The sequence below is a fragment of the Vombatus ursinus genome, unplaced genomic scaffold (genome assembly GCF_900497805.2).
Source record: "Vombatus ursinus unplaced genomic scaffold, bare-nosed wombat genome assembly UNPS02009205.1, whole genome shotgun sequence".
Taxonomy (NCBI): domain Eukaryota; kingdom Metazoa; phylum Chordata; class Mammalia; order Diprotodontia; family Vombatidae; genus Vombatus; species Vombatus ursinus.
Window position 1 is genome coordinate 47756060 of NW_020948983.1, and position 24954 is coordinate 47781013.

Genomic DNA, 24954 nt, shown 5'->3' on the forward strand with positions numbered 1-24954 from the left:
AGAAGACTTGAGTTCAAATCTGGCCTCAGACACTTACTAGCTGTGTGACCCTGAGGAAGTCATATAGTTTCCTTATCTGTAAAATGAGCTGTAGAAAAAATTGGCAAATCGCTCCAGCATCTTTGCCAAGGAACCCCCAGAATGGGATCACAAAGAGTCAGACACAACTGAAAAATGACTGAACAACAAAAATATATGTGTATATGTACACACACACTCACATATATATATATATATATACACATATATATACACATATACATTTCAGTTCATGTTAGCATTTATCAAAGGCTATACATATCTACAACCATAAAAATACTCCTGTTTATTCTTCTTAATATAACCTAAAAAAGAAATTCCAATGAAATTTAACAAATATTTATTCAGTCCCTACTTTGCACAAGGCATCAAGGATAAGGGTGGTGGGGTAGAACAGGCTATAAAAATAAACAATGAAATAATGGATTTTTGCCCAGAAGAATTTTATAATGTATGGTAGGGATAAAATCAAGGGATCTAGGATTCAGACTTGGAAAGTACCTTATAGACCGTAGAGTACAGCCCTCTCCCCTTTTACTTTACTGTTGAGGGAACTGAGATTCAGACAGCTTAACCTGCCCGTGATCAACCAATCACCTGACAAATATCTAATCAGGATTCAAACCCAAGTCTCCATGACTCCAAGTCCAGCACTTTTAATGTACTATACCAAAAAGCAGAATTTCAGTGCCATAGGAAATGTACAAATAAAGGACTTTGGGACTCAGAAGAAGGGTGACACACATCTAGTTGGTGGTGGGATGGTGGTAGAAATCTGAGAAAGATTCATAATGGAAAACGTTTGGGCAAGGCCTTTAATGGTGTATGAAATTTAATAGGCACAGATGAGGATTACGGTATTCCAGGTGAATGGAACAGAATAAACAGAAGTATATAGACAGAACTTTGAAGGGTGTATTCTAGGATAATAAAATAGATTACTTGGGCTGCAATAATGGTAGCTAGGGCAGAACATGGCAGGAAGTAAAGGGAAATGAGTTTGGAAAAATAGATTGGGGCTAGAACATGGGAATCTTGCATACTGGGCTAAGTTCTCCTAAGTATGTATTATATATTGGATTTTCTATAATAAACTATAAACTCTTTGAGGGCAAGGACTATGTTTCACTCATTTTTTATCCCACCCCCCAGTACCTAGAAGAGTGCCCTGTGCCCAACAGATGCTTATTGTTGAAGAATACTAAGAAATGCCACCCATGGAACTTTAGTTTGATGTGGAGTAAAAACATATGGAAATTCAAAATATCCCAAATGATTTGTTGAGTTCTAAGGCAGTTCATTCATCTGAAGTTGGGAAATCATTCATTTAACTCAGCAGGTCAAGTGTTAGAGTATGTGGTGGGGCTGACTTCATCTTCAAATGGGTTTCATTTTAAAAGCTCATTCCAGGTAAAAGAAAAATTGCCAGAAATATTATGCATCCTGACCAGTCCTGGACTAAATCCCAGACACAAAAATGTAAGAAATCAAAAGAAGAATAAATAGCCCACACAGCAGCACAAATAGATGATTAGTTAGGATTGAGGACTTAGCACCTTCCTTCCAGGTCCTCTCGTCCTTCATGGTCTGAGAATGTGGGTAGGGACTAACAATTTTTCATCCTGGCTCCAGTACCATCTGGCTGTATGATTTTAGAGAAGGCATTATTTTTTCTTGGTTTTTACTTTTTCACCCATAGAATAGTGGAGATAGGAGAATGAACAAATACATTACCATATGACATTACAGAACAGCTTCATGCAGTGTGTCTGGCACATAGTGGGTACTTAATAAATGCATGTTCATTGATTGATTAATGGCTCTGAATGGTTTTGGTTTCTAAATCATTTATGTCTTTGGTTTAATAATTGATTACTAACTAGTTGATGGTTATTGATAAGAATTGATAACTAACTAGCAAGTTAGTTCAAGTTGTATCTCTTTGTTTCTTGTTGTGAACAGTATGGCAGAGTGGAAATTATATTCTTTGGTCATGAAGTCAAGAGACTGGTTTCAGGTCCTAGTTCTGATATCTATTTGACAGTGCTACTCTGAGAAAGACATTTAGCTTCCCTGAACCTCATTTGCCTCATCTGGAAAATGAGAATAATTATGCTCTTAGGCTCAGTAATTCCTAGGTTCAAGTCTTGTTTCTACCTAATCCGATGGAATTATGAGGAAAGCATTTTGAAAACTTTAAAGTGATACATAAATGTAAACTGCAATTATTAGTTCTGACAATAATTATTATTATGAACAAGTTCTATATAGTCACCCTTTTTCCTTTTTCTACCTGCCTCTTTGTAGGGGATCAAGGTGAGGTGTGGGGCAGTTAGAGCACAGCCTTCACTTCAGTGAGATTTAGGGAGGAGAACAGAAGGTTCTGGATGCAGTAGAGATGAAGAAAAGAAAGAAAAAAAAGGAAAGATGGAAGGAAGGAAGGAGAAGGAAGAAAGGAAGGAAGGAAAGAAGGAAGGAAGGAAAAATATGCTTCAGTCTGCACTTTGATTCTATCAGCTCTTTATCTGGGGATAGATAGCACGTTTCAAAATGAATCCTTGTTGGAAGTAACTATCATGAATCCACTTTACCTGTCTACCTTCTTGTTCTGATTGCTCACTTCTTCAGATAGTAGTAACACTTATATGATTTGTAAGACCTGTGCAAATTAAGTGTTTTGGGTCTTGGAGGAACAGTGGATCCCCTTCACCCTTGTTTTGTGCTTTAAGGGGAAAGGTGGACCATGTAGTGTGATGTGTTGCAAAGGGTTGGAGGTGTGGGAGAGATGTTTTATTTTTATTGACTAAGAAAGCTAGATTGTATAAAAATCCATCATAATAACAATGATGATAGGTAATAATACTTTACCTTTGTGGTATTTTCAAAAGCATTAGCTTATTTTATTCTCATTTAAAAAACAAAAAGCAAAAAAAGAAACCATGTAGCCGACAAGGAAGAATATTAGCCCAACTTTACAGCTAAAAAAACTGAGGTTCATAGAAGTTAGGTGACTTACCTGAGGTCACGTGACTAGTGACTGAGCTCGGAATTAGAACCATTTTCTAATTCCCTTTTTTACTATACCAGACTAGAGAAGTAGAGAGACATTAAGGTGAGGATGATAAATAGGCATGAGTGGCAAAGGTAGTGTGCTTAGGAAAGAAAATAAGTTTTGTTAATACAAAGTGACTAATGGAGGGCAGAAGATTATCTAGGGGTCAGTAGTGAACCATAAAATGAACATGAGGTAACGGTGTATTCTGAGTATGAACTGATACAAAGTGAAGTGAGCTGAAACAAGAGAACAATTAATACAATAAAAGCAATATTGTAAAGATAATTAGCTTTGAAAGACTTAGTAACTGTTCAACACAATTACCAATCATTTTCAAAGGATTCATTTTGAAACATGCATCCATCCCCTGATAGAATAAAAGTGCAGATTGAAGCATATTTTTCCCTTCCTTCCCTCCTTCTTTCCTTCCTTCCTTTTTTTCCTTTTTTTCTTTCTTTTCTTCATCTCTACTGCAAATTGGGAAAAGGGAAAAGAATCGAGAATCACAATGGGAGATATAGGTTAGCTATAGGGTTGAAGCTTTATGACTGGAAGGGTTATTAAATACTTATGAAGAATATAGAATTGCTTTGTCTACTTTTTTTTTTTTGGTGAGGCAATCGGGGTTAAGTGACTTGCCCAAGGTCACACAGCTAGTATGTGTCAAGTGTTTGGTCTGAGGCCAGATTTGAACTCAGGTCCTCCTGACTTCAGGGCCGGTGCTCTATCCACTGAGCCATGTAGCTGCCCCATCTACTTTTAAGTACTGGGTAAATAACCATCTCTCTAAATTGGCGTAATCCTAACTGGGCAAACAATAAAAATGGATTTAATTGAACTTACAAGGCTATGTGGCTCATCTATTATGTCTAACCCCTTAGTGAGATAATTCATTGTCTACAGATGGTCATTTATCCTTTAAGGGATTAAAGTTGGACTTCAAGTCTATAGCTTAATTGCAAATTTATAAACAGCAATATTTTCTAAGAGAGGTTGAGGCCATTGATTTTAAATGCTTCCAAGTCATGTTATTAGAGTACATTGTAACTAACCAATATTTTCTTCCTCATTTTAGGCTTCTCACACACTGCCCCTGCTAAATTGGGACTATGGGGGGTGAAAGGGGAGAGGGAAATTATCAGACCATTTGGCTGCTCTATTGGTCAGTGGCACATAAAACTTCATTAATTCTCTTGAAAGATTGACTTATTGGAAGTAACTTTTTTTTTCACGTCAGGCAAGGACCACAATGCATTAGGGACAAAGAACAGGTAAAGTACTCTTGAATTACATCCTTATGATAAATTAGTACAAGCGAGAGCTCTGGAGACCTCTGATTTTTTTTTAAATGAAGGGATACCACCTTATTGTGAGGAGGCAGGAAACTCAGAGATACTTCAAAAAGTAGCAGTAGCCAGGAGAGATGTAGCTGGGGGTTGAAGGAAGGGAAATAAAGAAGGCCATTTTATAGGTTCTAATTTTAATTATTTTCAATATATGAGAGGCAGTGTGGTACAGTGGATGAATAGAATGCCAACCTGGGGAGGAGAGAGAGAGACAGACAGACAGACAGACAAAGACAGACAGAGACACATAGACAAAGACAGAGAGAGACAGAGAGACACAGAGAAAGACACAGAGAGACAGAGAAACAGAGAGAGAGGAAGAGGGAGAAAGGGAGGGAGGGAGGGAGAGAGTGACAAGTGCCGTTGGGCTCAAGAAATCCTAGATTCAAATGTTACCTCTTACTCTTACTCTTACTGTCTGGGCCACCCTGGTCAAGTCACTTACTCTCTTAGCACCCTAAACAACCAATACACTGAGTTGCAGACAGGGCGCCATTAGTAGAGGGAGTTACCTCATTAGGAGTTTCCCTATACCAATGAAATCCCAAGTCAGGTGATTTCACAAAAAACTGTGAAAGAAAAGCAGGTGTCAGATATTTAAACATATTTAATGTTTCCACCTAAGTCAAGCTATAAGTTAGAAATTGCTGATTGATGGTGGAAACTTCCACACTAGGATGAAATCACAGGTCTAGAGCCCCCCACCCCCACTCTACTCCCAAATACACACACACACACACACACACACACACACACACACACACACACACACACAAACAGCTGAAGGGTCTGAAGTAAATATTTGAAATCCTTTAGTTTTGTATCTACAGAACTCCCTGGGAGCATAAACAAATTTAGCCTATAACAGAATAAATGTTTTCTGGAGAACTGACATTTCCCATAAAACATGCAGGCCTGATGAGTACCAAGTTAATTATGTGCTATGCACATGTGTGCTCTGCATGCACGATTAGGTAGAACAATTTTTCCTGTCAAGCCCAGGAATTGTCCGCTATGACCAATGGCAAGCTGCTTTCCCTGGGCTATAAACTCCATATCTGAGCCTACTTGAGCCTATTTGAGACTGAACTCACATCTGTGACCTACATTACATTCTGCATCAGCAAAGGTACACTACACTCATCTATAATTCAAAGAGAAGTTTGGTGATTAAATCAGAGAATTGTCTTTGCATTATCCATTAATAGGGCTCACAACTTTGGGAACAAGGGCAAACAGGTCTGCAGAGAAGGGTGCTAGGTTTCTGAGAGTGAGTAGAGTTGCCCCTTATCTGACATTGGGCAAGATAACCTCACTTTGGAGATCTCTGGTTTCTGTCTGGTGGCTGTGGATGACGAAGAAAGTCAGAATTATGGGAGCTGTAGTTTTATTGAAGTCACTGTTGCATTCATAGAAGCATAGATCTAGAGATGGAAAGGCCTCTACAGATCTACATCTAGTCTACTCCTCCTTTTCTCATCTCATTTTACCGATGAGAAAATTGAGACTCAGAGAAATTAGGTGACTTGCCCAAGTTCTAATCTAATACAGGTAGTAAGGATTCAAACTCAAGTCCTATAGCTTCATGTTCACCACTTTGCCTCCCAAGATTCCCAGGGTGACTGGCTATCTGGAAAATCAGGATACTGTGGCTTTCAACACAGTGCCTTTCATCTCTGGGGGTATCAGTCTCTTTTCTGGAATTTATAGTTCCAGTAGAGGCAGGAAATATAGGAGTTTTAGTGGAGACCCAGAAACTTGGTCAATCAGTTACTCAGTAAGCATTTTTTTAAGAACTATATACCAGGTATTATGCTAAGTAAGCCCTGGGAATAAATAGAAAGAGACAAAAATACAGTCCATGCCCTCAAATCCCTGTCAACACTACACAAACTATACACCTATCTCTGAGAGTTGTGAGGATCAAATGAGATTTCATATGGAAAATGCATAGGATAGTACCTGGCACATTAATAAATGCTTTTTTTGGCCTTCCAAAATCCTGATGAGGGAGACAACATGTAACCAACTAGGTAGATACATGATGTGTGTGTGCATGTATGTATGTATGTATACATATATGAATATATACATATATACATACATTCATACATATACAATCACATATACATACAGAGAGTAGATAGAGGAAACTCTGAGAGGAAAAAGCATCAGCAGCTGGCAGGAGAGGAAAAGGGGCCTGAGAGAGGCTTTCTAGAATAGGTGGGATTTGCATTGTGTCTTGAAGGAAGATGGGGAAACCAAGGGGTAGAGGTGAGGAGGTAGAGTATTCCAAGACGGTGACAAGCTGAGTAGGAACATCCCCTTATATTTGTCCCTTGCCTCCATCTCCTGTCCAGCATTTTCTTTACCTTTCTTTTAGTCTCACCTGAGATCCCACACTCTCTACAAAGTCTTCCATGATATCCCCACCTATTAGTGTTGTTCTATCCTTCAAATATTCCTAGTACATCCTATCTGATCTTTCCTTTGCCCCCTTAATTCATTACTTTATATTGTACTTAATTGTGCATATGTCTATCTCCCTAGTGGAATGTAAGCTACTTGGGGGGGGCAAGGAGCATTTTGTTTTTGTCTTTCTATTCCTAGAACCCAACACAGTTCCTTAACATGTAGCAGATGCTTAATAAATTTTGAATTGAACCAGAAAAATCAAGATAGCTTTGAAGAAATCTACTGAACCTTCTTTCTAAGCCACCCTTCCTCATCTATACCTGTTTGGCTTAACTCAGTGTTGTTATTAGGACCATATATGTGGAAAACTTAAACTTTGAAAGCCGTAAAGGGCTACGCACATAAAAGGTATAATCTCTACTATTGTGACTACTACTAATTATGGTTTAAAAGGCAGTTCTACTAGAATACTACTGTGTTGTAAGAAATTATGAGCAGGTTGATTTTAGAAAAAAAAAAAACCATGGAAAGACTTGCATGAAATGATGCAGAGTGAAATGAACAGAACCAAGAGAATGTTGTATACAGTGATGGCAGTATTGTCAGAAGAATAACTGTGAATGACTAAGCTATTCTGAGTAATATGAATATTTAAATCAACTACAAAGGACTTTTGAAGGAAAATGCTATCCGCCTCCAGAGACAGAACTGACATCGGAGGGAGTGTATTGTTTGGGTCCACATTTATGTCTGTATCAAATGTTGACTTTTTCTAATGTGGGATTGAGAGGCAGGAGACAACTTAAAACTCCAAATGTAACAAAAATAAATGAGGTAAATTTTTTTAAAAGAAGAAAAATAAAATTTATTAGCTATTGTTAAACATTCATTGAGAACAATAACAATGACAAAAGCAAAGCAAAACGATAAAGGAGTTCTACCTCTACCAAAACCCAAATGCTTCCCTGTGATATGGAAGTTTCTCAAAGGTTATGCCAGTAGAATGAGAGCTCTGGGTGGTTGTAGCCATGATGGAAAGGATCAAATGAGATCCTGTATATAAAGGATATTTGCAAATCCTAAAGCACTATGTAAAAGCTATTGTTATCTTCATCATCACCATCGCCGCTGCCATCCGCCATCATCATCATCATCATCATCATCATCATCATCATCATCATGGTTAGAAGACTGGTCTTGCAGTCAGGAAGATCTGGGTTTGAATCTCCACTTCTGACCTATATTAGCTGTGTGCCCATGGATAAGTCATGAATTACTTAACCTTCTAGGTAGGGCATGGTCTAAGACAATAGGCTACAGATGAGCTGCCCATCTGTTTTCAGGAGGGAGTTTTCCTGTAAGGAGTGTCCTACACACAAGAAAGCATAGAATCAAAAGTATCAATTGATTAAAAAATACTGCCCCCCCCCCCCCCAAAAAAAAGAGAACCTAATTAGAAAACTTTTTTGTTTTGACCCATTCTGAGCAAGGTTAGTTTGGGGGTAAGAAAACTGCATTTCCTTAAAAATGAAAATTTTTCACAATACACAAAAGATTGACCTCTTGATTAGTTTGGGTCAGTGAGGTTTCATTACATAAATAAACCATGTTTTCAATGATGGAAAGAGATATTACATCCCTGCCCATTCTTAATGAATGAATTTTAGAAGATCTGTATGAAGACACTCCATTGAAACATATTTCTGTATGAAGTTGCCAGGTCATTGCTTTGGAGGACTAGAATGCCAATGAAGTATTTAACTTTGAAAACCAGAATGAAAAGACCTATTTTCAAGGTTGGAAATGATGAAGAAATACTGAGAGATGCTTTATTGTCATTTAAGTTCTTTCCTAAGGAGCTTTGGTCCACTTTTCATGGCGTCTCCTTTGGTAGAGCTACTGATTTTCTCCTCAAACCAGAGAAAAAGGAATCATAAATAATCTATTTGTTCGAAGGGCATCAGTCACCACCTTGTGTGAGACTGCTTACTGCATTATGTACCATGTTGAGAAAGGACTTGTGTTGTGTGGCTATGTCTTCAGGTGTATCTTTGGAAGCTTTTGTCATGTAGGGCAAGGGATTTATTTCTAGACTCAGATCCCTTTGGGAAGGAACTTGTTTTGTGTGTGTGGCAGGTTAACTCAAGAGGACTTTTGTCTGTGACTACTATTGGTCTCCTGAGAATAAAATACTCAGAGACTTCCACTGGCAGAAATGATCAGTATTTTGGTATTGTTGTTTTAAAAGTGACCTTGGGAATGGAAATTTTTTGATGTGTTTTGCCACCCTCAGCAAAAAAAAAATGAAAAAAAAAACAACTTATGAAATTCTTGGCATGTGGTCCTTTTGACCTCTCCAGGCAAATGAGCTGGAGGAAGGGGTATGTGTTTGTAATTACTGTTACTCCTCTCTCTACCCCAACCCCCCATCAAAGTGCTTATTCTCCCAGTGGCCCTTTTAAGAAGAACTTTATTTCATGCTTCTGGCACTGTAACTTCAAATAAGCCTGTTTTTCATTGGGTTACTTGTCAATTACTTACCTCTAAGAACACATCTATACTGCCCAAGAGATAGTGGTTCAGTGCTGGACCAGGTTAATCTCTAGGAGGGGTATTAACCACCTCATTGGGAACAAAAGGAATCGCACTGGCTGGCTCCACCTTTCTTCTCCAAAATATCCTAGAGAATTCAACAAATAAACCATCCTGTAGATGAAGCATTATCACAAACAGAACTATTGTCCATAACTGCTCAGAGAGATCCATAAACAATTACAGGCAATAGTTTCATTTGTGATAATGTTGCAGTTCCAGTATGGCTAATTTTTTCAATTCTCAAGGATATTTCAGAGTCTCTATTTGTAGTATGGGGATTTGTCAATTGTTTGTTTATAAAGAATACCAAGTTTCTGGTATACTGATGATAGTGGTGATGATGATGATGATGGTGATAATGATGTTAAGGGCAGGAAACATGGTATAGTGGATAGAAGGCTGGCCTTGAATTTTGGAAAACCTGGGGTCAAATTCTGCCTTTGGCACATGTTAGCTTCATAACTATGGACAAGTAATTTACTCTCTCAGTGCTTTTGGTGACACTCGAAAATTATAAGTCACAGATGAGTTGTTGGTCTGCATTGGTGGAGGGACTTTTTACTTAGAGTTCCCTATGCCAATAGATTACAGGTCTCAACCCTTCTCCCAAATGTATTAATACTATTTCTTCTTAAAAGTTCTATATTAACTCCTCATTGTGGCATTAGGGTGACTCTTTCCTCTCTCTCTCAAAACATTTTAATTGCCTTTTTTTCAATATCCCAATTATTTCTCAATACTTTCTTCTACCTTGGAATCTTCTATTGTAATAAACAAAACCTAAATATAAAAGGTTACATCATAAAAACAATTAAATGACAACAGAAGGAAATATCGATCAGATTTCTCTTGTTATTAGTGATTTGCAGGATTTTTTTTCTTTGTTTGAAAACTCTGTTTATATCCTTCTATCTGTGGAGGAATGCCTCTCAGTTATACATATACATGTATGTGTGTATGTTTATATGTCAATGTCCTATATTCTTGTATATCAGACTTTTACCATAAATAATAGATGAAAATATGTTTTTTTTTACCATTTCCATATCTATGCTTTAATTTTAGTTGATCAAAATTGTTCCCTCTTTTATAGTCACTTTTGTCTTCTATTTGTTTAAAAATTCCTTAACTAGAAATATAAAGGGTATTTCCTTCTGTTGTCATTTAATTGTTTTTATGATATAACCTTGTGTATTTAGGTCTTATATCTATCCATTTGGAACTTGTAGTATGTAGTGTAAGATTCTTGCCTACACTTACTTTCTGCCTAACTGCTTTCTAGCTTTCTCAGCAATTTTTTTTTAAACAGAGTCCCTCCCTTAGGATTTTAGGTTCATAGGACCTTACATCCTGACAAGCAATGCTAGAGAATTGTAAGATCTTAGAAGATTCTATCAAGCTAGAAAAGCTTAGAGTTTGGGTCTAGTGAAGTACTATATTCCTTCCATTCAAGACATATCTATCTAAGTTTAGAGAAGTTTATCACCAGGTTGGCTTCAGGGTGTTTTTTTTATCATAATAACAAAATCATCTATTTAGTTGTAGACGGGTTATATGGAGGGTCAGCTAGGTGGTACTATAGTGTGCAGAGCACTGGGCCTGGAGTCAAGAAGACCTGAGTTCAAATCTGTGACCCTGGGCAAGTCATTTAACCTGTTTGCCTCAGTTTCCTCATCTGTAAAATGGGGATAATAATAGCACCTATCTTGTGAGATAATAATTATAAAGTGCTTAGGCATGGCACCTGGCACAGAGTAGGTATTTAATAAATGTTTATTGGTTGATTGGTATAATGACCAAGTTGTCATTTTGCCTATTGACTCCCAGTCCTTTGCAAATCATTCACTCTAATAGCCCAGCAGTAAACACAAAGAAATACAGGAAGCTATGTGTTTTCCTGTGTTGTTGGATTTATTTGAGGTGGAGATAGAAAAGTAGAGAGGATTGACATTTCTAATTCGACGATAGCTCATGATGATGATGTTGTATTATTTTATGGGGATGGGTTCAATTTGAAGCTGACAGTGCTCTTGAAATTAAATGTGGCTATGGAGCATTCTGGGTTCATTTGAAGGGACTGACCTTAAAACCAATGGCTTAGGGAAAACTTCTTCTCTTTCTGCCTAGTCTAGGGATTAAGTATGATGTCACCAGAGGAAAAGATCCAGCTCTTTCTGCCCTGGTAGAACCATAAAGACTTCCAAGTCTTGCAAGTGGGCAGGCACTGGAGTGGGATTTGGTTTCTTTGTCTTGGTGAAGTCAGAATGTGCTTCACACTACAGTGCAAGCAAAGCAGACCCCAATTAGCCAGCGTCTAGGGATAGCCTAAGAATTGTTTCAGCTTTAGGGTAGAACAGCTGGGATGCTACTTCTGCCTGTCACCCGGAATCATTTCCAAATGTATGCTTTAATCCATACCTTATGGTTAGGGAATGCCCCTGAAGGTTTCAGGGCTCTGGGAAAAGTAAGTATATCTGTTGTCTTATAGACATAGGCAATTACAGTAATCATCATTGATTTCAATAGAATATAAGCTCCTTGAGGGCAGAGACTATTATTCTATTTGTATTTATATCCCCATGCCTATAACAGTGCCTTGCTCATGGTAAATGATCATTAGATTACATTGGATTGTATTCTGTCAAACTGATAAATCAAGTCCTGAAACATATTCTTTGGAGGATGCAGTAGGTAAGGACAGATCAACCAAGGAATGGGCAAAAGGGAAGAGGAATATAGCAAGAGAAATGCATAATAATAATAGTAATAGTAACAACAACAACAATTTGAATTTGTACGTTGCTTTAGTTTTTCAGAGCACTTTCACATGTTATCTCCTCCAATCCATATTATTGTTCAATCATTTTTCCAGTCGTGTCTGACTCTTTGTGACCCTTTTGGGGTTTTTTTTGGCAGAGAGACTGGAGTGGTTTGCCATTTCCTTCTCCAGTTCATTTGACAGATGAGGAAACTGAGGCAAACAGGGTTAAGTGATTTGGCCAGGGTCACACAGCTGGTGTCTGAGGCTGGATTTGAACTCAAGAAGATGAATCCTTACAATCTTGTAAAAGCCCCCTTTTACTTTGATGGAGTCATGATCTCTTAGGTGCATGTACTCTTGCATTTTGTACAAATTACAATTCATCCATGATTTTTTATTTTGTGCAAATCCTTCCCATTTTCCCATAAACCTCCAAAGTGTGTCTACTTACTAGTGTGTTGGAGGTCTTCCTCTAATTAACCTACTATCTCAAGGGCACCAATATACCATTTAGGTTATGTACCTGTTGTCTCACATTCTTATATGTAACTGGTTCTCCTCGTTTTCTTCTCATACACATTCCAGTTATGTCTTTCATGCTGCTTCTTATCCACAAGTCATTGTTACCAACATTATGTCTAAATCCTAGTGTGTCTTTCCATTGTCCTCTGAGTTTTGTAATTATAATTATTTTTAGACCATGGCATTCTGATTCACAGTCATCCAATAAGTAGCAATAGGAGAACATTAATGTTAAAGAGATGGACTTTTGCAGTAATATGCAGTTTGGGACCATTGAAAATGTTATATAATTGCCAAAACATAATCCTTCTCCAGCTTCTTCTACTCATTTCTTGGCCCTGCTCATTATCTGTCTGCAATACTTATTCAAGCTTTACATATTGTTCGATTATTTTAATAAATAGTTTATACAGCATCATGCCATAATTTGGTATTATATGTTTTTCATCCACTTTGTTTTTCCAGTGAGAATACCTAGGCTGTTCTGTTTTATCACTTAATTAACCAACAAGCTTTTATTAATTACCAACTTAGTGCAGACCCTGTTCCTTGAAGAAGAAGAAGAAGAATTATTGAAGAAAAGAATCAGCAGCAGCAGTGGCGATCCCTGCTCTTGGGAAACTTATATTCTATCATGTACTGTGAGTTTCTCTAAAGAGGCTTTGTAATGTTACAGAGTACTTTGCAATTAGTTCAACGTCACTTGTGAATGGGGGAAGTAATTTTTTAAAATATGTTACTTCCATTAAGAAATTCTTCTTTTATTTGGACTTTAGGTTAGGTATTCATGACACCAATAATAACCTTTGGTGGACATGTATTCATTCCCTGATTTTACAGAAGAAGAAAGGGAAGATTATATAGGTTAAGTGACTGGCCCATGTTCATCCATAACTAGAAAGTAAGTGAGCCAGAATTCAAGGCCAAGTCTTTGGCTATTCTGCCCATTATAATGTGCCATTTCTCAGGAGTAGGAAGACAAGAAGGAGAAAGAAAAAGAGAAAAGAGTGAAAGAAATGTACCTAGAATTTCATAGTGTCTCTAACTGGGATGACCCTTTGCAGATGTGTAACGAGATAAAACTTGCTTTTAATGATGCTCTTCCTGCTTCTCCCTTCTGTACCCTTTTTATGATTCAGCGGTGCCTCTTTTTTGACTTCTACCTCTTTTGTGTATCTACCTAATGTTATGTGTTCTTTCTCCTTTATCCTTAATCAGAACCTGGTCTTTGTGAAAATCTCTGACACCAGCCTTCCTGAGGGTCCATTTCAGCCATATTCATAAGAGTATTTGTATTTTAAGCCCCATATCTATCTCTTCATGGCTTTCTATCCCCATTAGAGGCATTTAAGGCATCAGTTTGCATGGGAGAGAGTTATTTTGGAGGGTAAGGACCTCAGCACCTTAAGGCAGTTCCTGCCACATATTGGATAAAACCTATAGCCCTCATTTGCCTCCTGTTTTAACTTGAGCAGTGTCTCAGGAATAAAGACTTAGATGAACTCTGGATCACTTAGCCCCTTAACAGGCCAGGAAAGACTTGCAGAAGGAGGGATTTGAGCTGGGTCTTGAAGGAATCCAGGGAAGCTAGGAGTTGAAGCAGAGGAGGGAGAGCATTTCAGGTGTGGGGGCAGCCAGTAAAAATGCATGGACTCGGGAGGTGCAGTGTGATATTCCAGGTATTTCAAGTAGGCCAATGCCACTGGACCATAGAGTTCATGGAGAAGAGTAAATTGTGGGAAGACTAGGAAGAGGCTGTGGTTGCCTCATGAATTTGAGGCAGCTTGGTGTAGTAGAAGGAGCACGGGTTTTGGAGTCAGAAGACATGGATTCTAATCTCAGCTATGCTATATATCATCTGAATGGTATTAAGCAAGTCACTTGATTACCTTGTCTCAGTTTCCTCATCTGTAAAATGAAGAGGTTGGACTGGATGATCATCACTAAGGTTTCTACTAGCTTTAATTCCTATGAATCAGAGATCAAGTGGTTTTGGGCACCATGAGCAGATCAATATGCCAACATATTGTCTGGCCAGAAGATTTCCCTTATGAAGTTAACTCAGAAATGTTAGCTATTTGTATTCTCAAAGACTCATCCTAATTCTGCTCTGCCTGAAATCTTTTTTTTTTAACTTTTTTTTTTATGAAGAAAACACTGTGCCTATTCTTTACCCTGAACATTTTTTTTCAAGGACTTCTGAACAATAACAAAAAATAACAGCAAAAGAAAAATTCAGTGAAGCTCATTCCCCATCTGTAGTGTAGGCCAACTAGTCCATTTGTCTTGTAAAAAAAATCATCCTCAAGTGACTCTAACACTTCATCCCTCACTTTGTTAAGTATGCCACTGCCTTGACACATTTCAACCTTTTCACCAGCTTGGGCTCATCACTCTACTAACTCCCACACTGTGATGAAATAATTGGTTTAGTCAAAGCCTCTTGGAAAACCATCACCAAGCATCTTAAAATGCCTTAAGAAATAGCAGGCTATCTTTATTCATCAGAATTGGGCAATTTTTACAGAAAACAGTTTTTTTTTTCTTAGTTAATTTATTTTCTTAGTTTTTAGTGAGCGTCCACTGCATCCTGAGGACCCAAAAGTGTCCAAAAGGGATATAGAGAGGAAAGAGAAGACTGGTTCTTTCCTTTAGGGGCCATTATAGCCTAGCTGGGAAGCAGAGAGGGCCCCAAAAATAGATGCTATGTATGAAGTATGTAATTTGAAGGATACCCAGTTGGGTTCCTGTCCAAATATACCTACCCATTACCTGTATGGTTCCTGGAACTCCACCATTCATGATTTGTTCTTTTGGGTTGTGTGTTTTTTATATTTGAGTCGCTTATGAAAATGGAAAGACTCCTGAGAGCTATAGCAGTTAAAGCTATTGTCGGCTAAAGTATTAGTAGGGATTAGTTGGCTGGCATTTGGAAGCAAGGCCTAAGACAGAGGTTCTTAGCCTTTTTTATGTCATGGGTCCCTCTGGCAGAATGGTGTGTTATGGACTCCTCAGAATAATGTTTTCAAATGAAAATGCTTCATTCTACTTTGAGGTTAGTGAAAATAAAGATGTAATTCTTTTTTTTTTTCATCTAAATCCACAGTCCCTTGATGTCTATCCATAGATACCTGCACTGGAGTTTAAGAACTCCAACTATGGGGGAATGGTACCAGGCTAGTTCTCTATGAGATAAAATAGGTAGTAGAGGGTCAAGGTAAATTTCACCAGCTTCCACATTCTTGTCTAGCTTTCTTGGGGAGACAATAAATCAATATGAATTATTTTAGAACAATACAAAGCAACATATAAGTGGAATATGAAAAAGTTCAAAGACAATAAGCACATGTCAAAGAGACAATGAATAAAGGAATAATCCAAATCATGTGTGATGAGTCCAGGAAGACTTTCTAGAGTGTGTAAGTTGAGTTGGTTTGAAAGACAAATTGAATATACCTGTTTAGAAGAGAATTTGGGTTTGTCTGGAAAAACACAAAGGTGAGGTAGTGTGTGTATGTAGTGTGTATATGTGTGTATGCAGGGGGTTATTGGGAGCAGAAGGGAAGTAGATTAGTTTTATTGAAGGAGAGTGCTTAGAGAAAGAAGTGAATTTGGAGAGCTGGCCAGTGGGTTAGTGAAGGGATTGAGGGTAATGAGTAGCAGCTGAAAGTCAGATTTTAAAGATTAGGCAATAGGGAGCCGTTGTGGGCTTTTGATTTGAAATACTGATGGATGTGCACAGACTATGAAAGAAGACTAGATGAAGATGAACCACTTTACATGGCTCTGGGAATAGTGACACCTTGATGAGTTTGCAGTCTTCAAAGCCCAGAAAAAAGAAGCAGGGTGTCTGGAGTCTGAGGTCCTAGGTTCAAATCCTGCCTCCAGTGCTTACTACCTACCTGATCTTGGTCAAGCCACCCAACATCCTTGGGCCTCACTTTCTCCACATGTAAAATGGGGAGGGGTTGGACGCTTCCAGGTCTAGATCTATGATCCTTTAATCCAAAAGTCATGCTTCATCACAAGTACCCTTGACCCAAATGGAGGGAGATGAGACAGGCATTCATGTCAGTGAACTGGGATGCCTAAGAAACCACAGACAAATTCACGAACTCAGTTCTAAACTACTTATATAACTGAGAAAACTATAGGTAGCTCAAACCACTGGTAAAGGGAATTCTCCTTCAACTCTACAGATTCCCAACTTATAACTAAGAGTCTTGGTAAATTGTCTGGGGGCACTTGGACATAGTCCTACAACTAGTACATCACAGGGCAGGATTTGAATCTGGGTCTTCCTGACTCTCAGAATGGCTCTCGATCTACTCTGTCATGGTGCTTGTCAATCCATCATACTATATATATTTAATTTGCTGCAATGAAAAATAAAAACTTTTATACCTTGGAGTTAGGATTGGTATCTTCCTCACTGAGTACCACCAGCAAAACCAAGTGTCCCAAGGTGTCACCAGTAGTCCTGAAAGAGAATTGTTGATAGGAAGAAATGGAATGGAGAAAAGGAACAAGACAGAAAAAAATGGAGGAAAGAGAGACAAATGACAGGAAAAGGGAGAGTGCTATTTGCACGTGCCTTGGGTTCTATTTCACTGGCATCAGTGCTAGCGATTGCCCACTTGTAGATTATCCAAAGAGTTTAAATGATTTGTTAGCTCAGCCTTCTTGTCTCACTATACAGAGACTCTACTTAGGTAAGATGAAAGTGACAGATTTGCTCATATTTTCCCTGACAGCACGGGGAATGGAAATAGGATTTTTCACTCAAGTGTTCACCCATCCCTAATGCAGATGCTTGCAGGCAGTTAAAGAGATCACATTCATGGTGTGTTTCCTTTCATTTCATCTCCCATGAGGACACAAAGAAGTGCAAAATTCCTCATGAGTCAGAGATGGCAACAGTATCCCCAGGTGGAACTGATTCCACATACTTGCATGTCTTTTTCCGTTTCCAATTTGTATGATTCAGCATCCAGAGACACAGAGTCAGACCACTGAAATCAGGTCACATTTTAATAATATCGAGTATTTACATAGAGCATGAAGGTCTCTAAAGTGCTTGACAAATATGGTCTCATTTTAGCCTGAAAAAAATGCTGAGGTAGGCATTATTGTTATTGTTATCCATATTTTACAGATGAAGAAACTGAGGCAGATAGAGGTTAAGTGACTTGCCCATGGCTCATGCAACTAGTAAGTACCTGGGGCTAGATTTGGATTTAGGTCTTCTTGATTAAAAATCCAGCATTCTTTATCAACTGTACCACTTAACTGCCTCATTTTCTGAGAAGTAGGGAAAGAAGTCACATGATCACACATTTATAGTCTATAGGATAGAAGTCACTTGCCTGTGATGATACAACCAGTAGTTATCTAAGGCACGAGTCACCCAAATCTCTGGATTCCAAGTTTAGCACTCTTATAGCACTATCTTTGGTTCCTCACTTTTTCCTAAGAAGGAGAAAAAAATCTGAGGTTCACTAGGGAGTCAGTAAAAACCTCTTTCTTCTGGGGTGCCACCTCATCTCAGGGATGTTGTTCATGTTGTTCAGTTGTTTTTTAGTCATGTCTTACTCTTTGTGACCCCATTTAGGATTTTCATGGCGAAGATACCAGAGCGGTTTGCCATTTCTTTCTCCAGCTCATTTTACAGATGAGGAAATAGAGGCAAACAAGGTTCAGTGACTTGCCCAGGGCCACACAACTAGTAAATGTTTGAGGTGGGATTTGAACTCACAAAGATGAATCTTCTTGACTAGTTTGGGCGCTCTTTCCATGGAGCCACCTAGGTGCATGAACCCCAAGCAAGGGGCAAGGTCTGTGTTTGTTCTTCACCTTAGGGCCCTGTGCCTTGTTGTATCTTGGTTGGTTGGGCCCAATCACTGCTCCATAGCTTCACTGATTTGGCATTCTGCTGCCCCAGTCTCTCTCACTACTACTCCACTGCCCTATATTTTCTGGCTGGTATTTGATCTGTCTCCTTGCCATTTGGCACTCCTCTGACAGATGTCGTGCCTTCTGCTCCTGGGCACCTATTGCCTATGGCTCCCATATTCACATCAGCACGTTTCTTCACTGACATTGTAGCTTTCCACTGTTTGCTCTCTTCCCCAGGAGATAGTGCTAGCTCCTGAGCACGTGGACATTGGAGAGATTAAAATGGAAATATGATCCATGTTATAGCTCTGCAGAATGAAATCATCAGGACCAAAATGCCCTTGGGTTACTTGAAACTTTCTGCTCTTTCTTTTGGATCTGGTAGTCCCATCCAAGAACAAAGGGCTTCTTCTGGTTCTTATGGGAACTAGCTGTCTTCTTGCCTTGACTTTAATAAAAGTCTCCATTTTCCCAGCCTGAATGAAATAGAATGTATTTTCCCATGTGACCACCTGTCTCCAACTCTCAGGTGAGATGTTTTCTTCTTCCTCAGCATTTCTCACTGAGTCTTGAGATTTGGAGGTTTGCTTCTGCCCCTCTGCATATCTTCCTATTCCCTGTCTTCCTCTGGGGAAAGGCCTCGAAGAGCAATCGAAAAAAAAAAACTGGATATAGCATGGAGGAGGGGCAGATGGGAGGGGCAGAACCCATGTGCTTCCCAGGCAGGCACCTGTGCCACAGGGGGGAAGGGGTGGGGGGGAGAGGAGGGAGAACCACTCCTAACTGCATATCAGATGGGAATAATACCCTGTAATGTGGATGGCTGTGGCAACCATAAAGTGAGATAATAGATGCTAGAGTGCTTTGAAAAGTTAAAAGCACTGTTCAATTCAATCCAATTCAACCAACATTATTAAGTGCCTCTTATATGCAAGGCATCGTGCTACAGCTGGGGATACAAAGATAGGTATGATCCAAGCCCTGCTCACAAGGGAACTACCACTTAATGGTAGGGAGGGCACGTACACAAATAGCTATAATCCAAGGGAGAGTGGGGTGGAGTCAAAGGAGAAGTCCGGGGGAACAGCTGCGAGACCTCAAGGAGAGAAAGACTGCTTTTTACTGAGGAAGAGATGGGAGCTGAGGAGATCGGAGAATACTTCACGGGAAAAGTGGCATCCGAATTGAGCTGATACCCACGGAAGAAAAGAATTGACCCAGAAATGGGAGGTGGGGTGAGGAGGGCATTTCTGACATGTGGGGTAAGAGGATCAATAGTGAAGAGAGAGGAGCATGCAGGGTGAAAATGGGACAGAGAGCAGGGCCGGTTTGCCTGAGAATATAGGGTCAGTGACGAGAAAAAGTATGAGACAAGGATAGACAAGTAGGTGGGAGCCAGGTTGTGAAGAAGGTGTCAAATGCCAGCGTTAGAACTTTAGACTTTAGTTGATAGGCAATGAGGAGCCCCTATAGATTTTTGAGGGGATGAGTTACGTGATCAGATCAAAGAATTAGGTAGTAAGAAGGATGAATAAAAGAAGGAATAGACAGGAGGTAGGAAGCCTAGTTAGGAGAATATTGTAATCATTTAGATGACATAATAATAATAACAACAATAATAATAACTCATTTCCTTAACACCATAAGATTTAAAAATGTTTTCTTCATTGCAAACCTGCGAGGTAGTGTATTATCATCATTTTACAAATAAAGAAACTAAGTCACAGAGAGGTTAAGTTGTTTGCCCAGAGCTACCCAGTACATCAGAGTCAGGATTTGAAACCAAGTTTTTCCTGACTCCACCATCCCACACTATGTGTACTACTAAGGAAATTTCATTGGGAGTGGAGAGGAAGGGCTGGTTGCCAGAGATATTGTGGAGTTAGAAGTAATAAGACTTGGCAGCTAATTGTTAGTGTGGGGTAAGAGGAAGGAAGAGCCAATGATGACTCCAAAGTAACAGGCCAAGGAAACTGGAAGGATGGTGGTGCCATTAGCAGAAAGAGAGAAGTTATGGGGAGGGGCCTATTTAGATGGGAAGATGATGAGTTCAGTTTTAGACATGTTAGGTTTGAAGTGCCAGTCAGAGAGATGTTTAGGTGGAGATATCCAAGAAGGTAGTAGGAAATACAAGCATAAACCAGCTCCCCTCACTCATTTACAAGATTTGATTTACACAGTTTTTTAGAAACACATCCGTTGCTTAAAGTGTCCATTTAAAGATTTACAAAGTTCATTTTCAGTTGTTTCTCTAGCACCTAAGTCTAGACACTGGGCTACTTCCTCTTTCCTGCTAATAAATGCCAATGACACTGAATTCAGTAAATGCCAGGAGGTAGCCTGATGGGTGGGTTTATTATCCCTCTGTGTATATCTCACACATACCCAATTAGATGATTGGAGAGTAAATCATTTTACAGTGAATTAAAAAGCTTTGTTGATGTCAAGAACATGCCATACAAAAGGTTAAAAAAAAAGGGCGGAGGCTTTCTAACACAGTGTAATTATAACCCCAGATGGATGTTGTTTAAATTCTTTGCTGAATATTTCTCTTCCATAACCTTTTAAAGTGTGACCTTTTCCAAATAGCAATGTTCTCTGGCCCGTTTATCAGTGAACATTCTAAAATGAAGCTTGTTAAAGTCTGACCTAAGGATGATACTTTTAGAAATTTGGTTGCCCTACAATGGGATCATTCCCTATTTCTTGTCCCCCTCCCTAACACATCCCTTGGGACATTTTTTCTGGTTCTCATTTCTCCTCTGACTCTTGATTAGAAGTACTGAAAGAGGGTTAATTGGAGCACTAGCAGTATACGTGACAGGCTTTGCTATGGCTGTGTAATAGATAGCCAGACATTGACAAAGATGAAAAAACTTGTAGGCTTCTGGGACGATTTGGGGAGGATTCTAACTGACACCAGCACAACTGCTTACTAGCATATGGAACAGGCATTAAGACATGTAAAGGACAAGTGTGTCAGCTGTTGAGGTTTCCCTTACCTATAGATATCCAAACTAAAAATGTTGTATAGTATAAAAAACATAAATATGACTAGAAGTCAGGAGACTCATATTTTTTACCAATACCTATCATGGACTAGCTGTGTGTCAAGAAGTGTTGGTTAAGGAATTACTATGTGCCAGGTACAAAGAAAGGCAAAGCACACACACACACACACACACACACACACACACACACACCCCCCACCCCCTGCCCTCAGGATCTAACAGTCTTATGGGGGGGAATACCATGCAAATGACTATGCTCAACTTGAACACTTTGAAGATTATCTTAGAGGGGCAGGCTACATTACCATTAAGGGGGATTTTGAAAGTCTTTTTGTACAAAATGGGATTAAAATGAGATGAAAGAAGCCGGGAGAAGAAGAGGAGGAGGGAGACAATTCCAGGCATGATGGCATAGCCATTGGAAATGCAGTCAGGAGAGGGAGTATTTTGGCCAAAGAGCAAGAACAGGAGCAGTGTCCCTGCGTCACATAGTATGCAGAGGGGAGTAAAGCACAAGGAGACTGTAGAATCATTGCATCTTTCTGGGTATTTTTGGGGTGACCTCTCTATGAAGTTTTTCCCTTTTCAAAGCTTGATACTCCTGACTATTACCATTCACAGCTTTAAACTTTAGTCTCCCTAGGAACCAGATCATCAAATTGTAGCATCGCAAGACCTTAGGGCTCTTCTATTCCAATCAGTACTTGATCAAGAATTCCCTTTCCAATAGACTGGATAAAAGGGAGACTAATGCACTTTTTCAATTGCTCTCATTTTCAGTAATGTTTTTATTTTTCCATCAAGACTAAATTGGACTATTTGCAACTTCTACCCATTGCTCCTACTGTATTTCTACCCTCCTGAGGGCCAAAAAGAATAACTCACCCCCTCTGTGATGGGCTCTTCAAATATTTGAAGGCAGCCATCGCTCTGCCCCAAATCTTCTATACTTCCCTCTTTTTGAAGCTGATTCTCAGATGCCAGGAAGGGACCTTGGAGACCATCCAAACCAACCTCTTTTTCAAGAAGGAAACTGAAGCTCTTTTTAGAGGGGGAAACTAACAGCTAGCTAGTGGCAGAGTCCTGACTAGAATGAAGTTCTCCTAATTCACTTTAGAACAATAGTTCTCAACCTGGCCTTCAATATAATTAGTTTCCTTTGTAGTCCTGTGCGTTTTATTTTTTCCACTTAAGAACATTATTCTGAGAAGGGGTTCAGAGGCTTCACCATCCTGCCTAACAGGTCCATGACACAAAAAAAGGTTAAGAAAACTTGCATTACAGGCATTTTAGTTCTATATCACTCCTTTTCATGCTAGGTATGAGGAGAGAAGTGGGGAAGGAAAGAAGAAGAAGATAAACATTTATATAGCACCTACTATGTGCCAGGCACCGTGCTAAGTACTTTTTACAAATATTATCTCATTTAATCCTTACAACAACCCTGTTATTAATCCCATTTTACAGTTGAGGAAACTGAGGCAAACAGAGGTTAAGTGACTTCCCCAGGGTTGCACAAATAGTATGTGTCTGAGGCCAGATTTGAACTCAAGTTCTGACTCCAGGCCCAGTGCTCTAACCACTGCAACAGGTAGCTAGCTGCCTAGGTAGGTAAGTTATAAGTTATAAAGCCAGGCACTTTGAGGCAGGGGGAGAGGCTTGGGAATTAACTTCTCAAGTTAAAGAGAGCAGATTAGAGTACTCTAGAAGACTAATGGTATCTCTGTTTGGCTGTATTCAGAGCTGGCCCACAAGCACTGGCAAAGTATACTGCCTATATGGTGTCATTAGAAAGGTGTTTACCGAGAGTCCTGTCTCCCCCAAACTATTTCCTTCACTGGCCTGCCAACAGCTCTGAAATTCCCAGCATTAATGTTAGCATTAGCATTAGCTAGTCACTGGGCCTTAAGTGTTCTATAACTGGGAGAAGATATTATCTGGGGGGATGGGGTGAAGTGGAAGGTGGCCAAGGACAACCATGGCCCACTTCACAACCCAGAGCTGGTTTCAACCCTAGCACGCATAAGTGATAGCTTATTCATTTGGGAGCACTTGGATCATTGGGGGTTGGAATTGCTCCTTGATTGCTGTGATGATACAAATGATGAGCTTGAAACCGAAGTGTTTCCACTTAGGTGGCCATGGGAATGTGCATTTCAAATTTGCCCAGTATGTTGTATCAGAGTGTACTTACTGCACAAAGAAACCATGAGAAATCATGGTGGTCTCTAAGCCTCAAATGGTCTTCTCCGGGCCTGGGTGGCCTCAGCCGACCCTTCTTGCCCTTATCATCTATGTTTCTTTTTATCCAGAAAAGCCACGTTTGCATTTTACCAAGTGTTAATGTGGCATTTCCTTTGGGCTTTCTATCTTAGGGTCTGTCAGAGGGGACAGGCCTTTGCCTTGGTGGAGAAGGTTGTCTGATCTTCCTGCCAACTCCAGAGAAAACCTGGAGGATCAGGAAATAACTGATTTGCACTTAGATGTCCTTTTGTTTTGGTGAGTTTGAAAGGTAGCTATTGGTTTTCTTTTTTTTACTGAGGAGTTTGGAATGATTTTACTTATTACATCAAGTAATGTTAGAAGTGCTAATGAAACCTTGGCTAGGATTATAAAATGAGTATTTTTTTTCATTTCTTAAATCATTTGGCTCTGCCCAATACAGCAATAAACTTTTAAATGTATGTGTATATATAGACATATGTACACTTTATTTGTTTATTTAATCTATGATTCTAAGGCATAACTTTCTCCTTTTTTGTATACATGTATTTATATATTTAATAACATTTTTATTTTCCCCAATTACATATTAAAACAATTTTTAACATTAAAAAAGTTTTGAGTTCCAAATTTTATTCCTCCCACCTTCCCTCCTTTTTCCCCTCCATGAGACAGTAAGCAATCCAATATAGATTATACGTGTGCAATCATGTGAAACATTTCCATATTATTTATTTTGTACAGGAAAAGTGAAAAATAGTATGCTTCAGTCTGTATTCAGACAACATCAGTTCTTTCTCTGTAGGTGGTTCATCATGAGTCCAATATCATAGATCATTGTATTGCTGAGAATATCTAAGTCATTCACAATTCTTCACTACAATACTGTTGTTACTGTGTGTAATGTTCTCCTGTTTCTGTTCACTTCACTTTGCATCAGTTCACATAAGTCTGTCCAGGTTTTTCTGAAATCTTAATGCTTGTCATTTCGTATAGCAAAATAATATTCCATCACAATCATATGCAACAGCTTGTGTAGCCATTCCCTATTTGATGGGTATCCCCTCAATTTCTAATTCTTAGCCACCACAA

The 24954-nt window shown here is 39.1% G+C and overlaps 1 protein-coding gene across 1 annotated transcript in view; it reads left to right on the forward strand.

Annotated features, from left to right (window-relative positions):
* The window catches only part of KLF13 (Kruppel like factor 13), a 92176-nt gene that overhangs the window by 55750 nt on the left and 11472 nt on the right, over positions 1 to 24954 (forward strand). The gene's annotated exons all lie outside the window — the stretch shown is intronic.